The sequence below is a fragment of the Arachis ipaensis genome, chromosome B10, assembly GCF_000816755.2.
Source record: "Arachis ipaensis cultivar K30076 chromosome B10, Araip1.1, whole genome shotgun sequence".
Lineage (NCBI taxonomy): Eukaryota > Viridiplantae > Streptophyta > Magnoliopsida > Fabales > Fabaceae > Arachis > Arachis ipaensis.
Window position 1 is genome coordinate 20,878,110 of NC_029794.2, and position 5,215 is coordinate 20,883,324.

Below are 5,215 nucleotides of genomic sequence, written 5' to 3' on the forward strand. Positions count from 1 at the left end.
TATTATTATTATTATTATTATTATTATTATTATATTATTGAGAATTGAGAAACATTTTTTTCTTTCGCATATAAAGTATTCTTGTGATCGGATGGTATGATATATTCTTTTTTCGTTGTTAAATTATGATCTAATTATTGATGAAGTAATTGTTATAAACTAAATAACACTGCTTTTGTTTCAAATTTTATTTTATAATAAAAATCAGGTGCACTTGTTTGAACTCTTTTTCTAAAATAAATAAAAAGATCATGAGAGAGATTATAGATTTTTTATAAGGAGATTTCAATTGTTTTTAAATATTCATACAAATATTCTATTGTTATCATATTACATTCAAATGCACATTTCGATTTAGATAGAAATTTTAACAGATTTGTTGTGTTTATTATTACTGCAGACGCAAGAGGTGGAATAATGTATAGGACTATTAATGATGCAACAATATTTTGCATTCAAGGACAATGTCATGCTGAAACTTGCAACAAGTTATGCGGATCTAAGAGTTTTGCATATGGTGTAAGACCCAAAAATTTTGAAAAGTTTTATTTTAAATCAATCTCAAATCATATATTTATTTATAGTTTTAATTTTAGAAATTATTCTTATTAAAGATAATAAGAATTTTATATGATTTGATTTTAGATGATTTATATTTATATCATTTAATACTTTAAGTTAAAGATAAAGAAAATTAATTATACTATATCTAATCCTTTAATTAGAATATTTCATCGAAATTAATTTGTAAATTTATGATTAAATAATATTTTTTTTAGAGATGATTTTGTTGAATTAAAATTGGTTTTTCAATTACTCTACTACCCCTAATTTTAGTAAAATGACCAAACTGCCTCTAACCCTAATTCTATCCTTACCGCCTCTCTTTCCTCTTCACCTGCGCAGCCCCCAACCCTCCTCTCCTCACTCTTTCTGCCTTCCAACCATTTACACACGAAACAAAACATGGAGGAGAGATCTGAGAGGGGAGATGCGTCGCCGGTAGGGTGTGGGCTGCCGTTACGCCGTCGTCAAGCTAGAGGGAGGAGCCGTCGCCGCCACGCCTCACCGTCGAAGCCCCACGTTGCTGCTGCTTCTGCTGGAGGATCCTCGCCGCCGTTTTCATGCCCAAACGTCGCCGTTTACCTTCCATCTAGCCCAAGCCGCTGCATAAGGGAGCCAAGGAAGGGGTTGTCGCCACTGCGCCATGCGTCGCCGCCGACCTGCCTCGAAGCTGCCGTCGCGGATCAGATCTGAGGTGAGGAAGAGAAACACGAAGGAGGGAACCGCACGCTGCCATCGCGCCCTCACCGTGAAGCCATCGCTGCCGAAGCTCCACGCCGCCTCTGCCGCCCGAAACCCTATCGCCAACGCTGATCTGTGCGCCACCGTCGCTGAAACTTGTCGCGGCTGCCGATGGTTCTGTCACTGCTGTGCGTTGCCGTCCAGGGAAGGGAGAGGAGACGTGCGACTCAGGGACACACCGAGGAAGAAAAGCGCCACCGTTCACCACTGCCGCTGCTAGAGGCTGCGCCGCCGCGCCTCTGGCTGCCGGGAAACGGTGTTGTTACTATAGGAGACTGTCGTCAAAGTTGCTGCTCCACTTCCTTCATTCTTCCTTTCATGGTAAGTTGCCTGTGCTCTGAAACTCGTATTGTAATCGTTCTAGTTATTTGCAGTTAAGGATTATTATGTATAGATGTTGTAAGGTCAATTTTATGGGGTTGCATGTCAAAAATTGAGGTTGCTGCCGAACCATCAGAGTTTTCGGCCGCTATCGAAGCTGCTGTCCGGTCAATCTGGAAGCTGTTATTATGTTGTTCTATTTTGTTTATCATGGTAAGGTTATTTTGGTTACATTCTTGTTTATCACAATACTCTACTATCAATTATGTTCTAATATCGCTCAATATCCATTCCGCGTTAATTTTAAATTATGTCAGATATGTGGTTGTTGCCGTGATCCCTGCGGTTGCTTGAGAATTTCTACGGTTACTGCCAATTAACATGAGAATAAGGATTTAATGGGTTTAATTAGGCAACTTGCGACTAATCGGGGTAGGGGTTTTTCTTAAAATCTATTTTACATTATAGAGTTGTTATAAATAGATATTAATGTGAGAAACATATGTCTGTGATTATGATTGTCTTATAAATGTGGTTGTTTGCTGGACTGAATGACTGGTTGCTTGATTGCTTGAGTAGTTTGTGATTGCTGAAAAGAAATTAGTTTAAAAAGTTATTTAGTTGATTATTATGAAAAATGGCTTTCTTGATTTTGAAGCTATTTTTGATAATGTGAACGAATCAGCTTTGGAAAACAATTTGATATTGGAAACGGTTTAATTTTGAGTTAGACTAACTTTATAAATGACTTTATAAATGATTTAGTATTTTAGCTGGTTTGATTTTAAAAAGAGATTTATTATTGGCACTGATTCGCTTTGAAAACAATTTGATATTGGAACTAGTTGAATTTTGCAAATGAATAAGATTTGAAAAGGGTTGAGAAATGTTTGGATGGGACCCGAAAAGGGTGGCAGAATCCGAGTTTTAGAGGAGATGCTGTCGAAATTTTATAAAATTAGAAGTTTCATTTGAAGTAGTTATCTTAAAAGGTTTAATTTTAAGCATTATATGATTTAAGATTACTTCATTTATAAAAGGAAAAGTTATGTTTTGGATTGAGAATTGTTAGTGAACAGAATAGAAAGAAGGATGATGAGGAATTTCTTTGAAATACGATTTTTGAATGAATTTGGAAATGAGATTTGGATTGATGAATGATTATGATGTTGAGAACGTTGAGATATGAACTTTGAATTATTCACATGGCTTATGAATTTGAATTATCTAAGATACGAGGTTCCCTGGATAAAGTACCATGGCTTGCCACCACGTATACCAGATTGAAAACTCGATACTCTGTTGACCCTACGACGTAAGTGTGACCGGGCACTATATAAATTTTCGAGAATGTTACCCCATTGAGAAATATTGATTATTTGAGAAAAAACTATGCATAGACTCTTGGGGATGCACGTCGGGGGACAATCTAAGGACAATTCAGACTAAATATTTAAATTAGACGAAAAATATTTAAATAAATTTTCCAAATATAAGGACTATCTAACTTTATTTTATCATTGGGTAAGTAAACATGCTAATAATGTGTGAGATAGTAGTATTTGTAATCCCAAAAGACCAATTTATTATCATCATAATTAAAATATCATATTAGGATTAGACATATTATTGAAAGAAAGAAAGAGAACATAAAGTGATTTTGGCAAAATGGCTATTAATAATGCTGCTACAAAATTGTTTTTGTGCATTTTTTTCGTGGCTTCACTTTTCGCTAGTATCAAAATTTGTTTTAAAACTTAATTACATTATTATTTTGTCATAAGATAGTTGTACTAATTATCCCTAAATTTTGATTTTTGTGCTTAAATTTGAAGAAACTAAAATGTTTTCCAACATTATTATTATACTTTTTTCTGAGAAACATTTTTTTTCTTTCGCATATAAAGTATTCTTGTGATCGGATGGTATGATCTATTCTTTTTTCTTTGTTAAATTATGATCTAATTATTGATGAAGTAATTCTTATTGATAATGGATTGAATCCTTGGTCGCTCATGTATTAAATTATAAACTAAAACACTGCTTTTGTTTCAAATTTCATTTTATAATAAAAATCGGGTGCACTTGTTTGAACTCTTTTTCTAAAATAAATAAAAAGATCATGAGAGAAATTATAGATTTTTTATACGGAAATTTCAATTATTTTTAAATATTCATACAAATATACTATTGTTATCATATTACATTCAAATGCACATTTTGATTTAGATAGAAATTCTAACGGATTGTTGTATTTATTATTACCGTAGACGTAAGAGGTGGAATAATGTATAGGACTATTAATGATACAACAATATTTTGCATTCAAGGACAATGTCATGCTGAAACTTGCAACAAGTTATGCGGATCTAAGAGTTTTGCATATGGTCGTTGTACGGGTCCAAGAGGTTGCTGCTGCTATTAATTAGAGCTATATTTCTTCTAGATCACAGGAGAAAATAATTAATAGGTTAAGTAAAGTATTTTTCTTATTGTGTTTGATTATGTGTATCTCGAGCAAACAATTCTTTTTGTATTCCGATCCTTTTAATAATCCTTTTTTGTCAGAGATTGCATTGTCGTTTATGAAAATAGTAAGCTTGAGTTGAATATTTAATTTTTTATTTATTTTAATAAAATGAATCATATGACTATATCAATATAAACTTATTATTATTATTATAACACCCTAACTTTTAACACGTCATGATCGTACTAAAAGTAAGGCGTTATGGACCTGATTTCCTTTATTATCTATTTAATATTGAGCCTTTCTGTCGATATCGCATTTCAGTTTATAAGAAAATACTAGAAAATTATTTTTAGTAATTAAAATCACACCATTATTAATAATAATAAATGCTATACAAATGAATTCAATATAAAACTTGAAGACAATACCTATCCCTTTGTATAAAATAAATCTAAAATATCAAAGGCGAGGGAATTCTATGAAAGCAACTCAACTCTTAACTTAACGCAAAGAAAACTAATAACCATCTGCAGCTTCAAGCTGAGTCTTCGAACCTATGACACTGAAAGGGTGAAAGATTTTGGGGTGAGAACAAACCGCACGTTCTCAGTAGGGAATGGGAATACCGTAAAAGTAATGAAATAAAGTGCAAATAATTAACTTTACTCAATAAAACTATATTTTTATCAAACCCTTTGAAAATACTCTTGGTTCTACTTTAGCTAACTAATTACCTCTTTTTAAAATCTCTAAACTCAAAACAAATTTTAAATATAAAACTAGTCATGTTACCCGTCTCTCAGTCACATAGTTAATCCTTAGTCAAATGTCAATTCGTAATCACTTTAATACATTCACAAACAAATAGTACAAGCAAGAGATTCAATTCAATGTACAAGCAAGTTACAACAAGACAAACTGCACAATCACAAAAAAAATAAGACAAGCAAGCGCAATCAAATGCAAATGTACAAACAACATGATGCATGTCTATTCCTAACGCAGACCATGAACTCATGTGTCTATCCCTAATGCTGTTACAAAGTTGTTTTTGTGCATTTTTTTCGTGGCTTCACTTTTCGCTAGTACCTTAGGTATCAAAATTTGCTTTAAAAC

The 5,215-nt window shown here is 32.9% G+C and overlaps 1 long non-coding RNA gene across 1 annotated transcript; it reads left to right on the forward strand.

The window, feature by feature from the left end:
- LOC110267853 lies at nt 1,567–2,294 on the forward strand. The gene is made up of 3 exons (XR_002355794.1): nt 1,567–1,626; nt 1,710–1,839; nt 1,944–2,294. It is a non-coding gene; the product is annotated as an uncharacterized LOC110267853 (long non-coding RNA).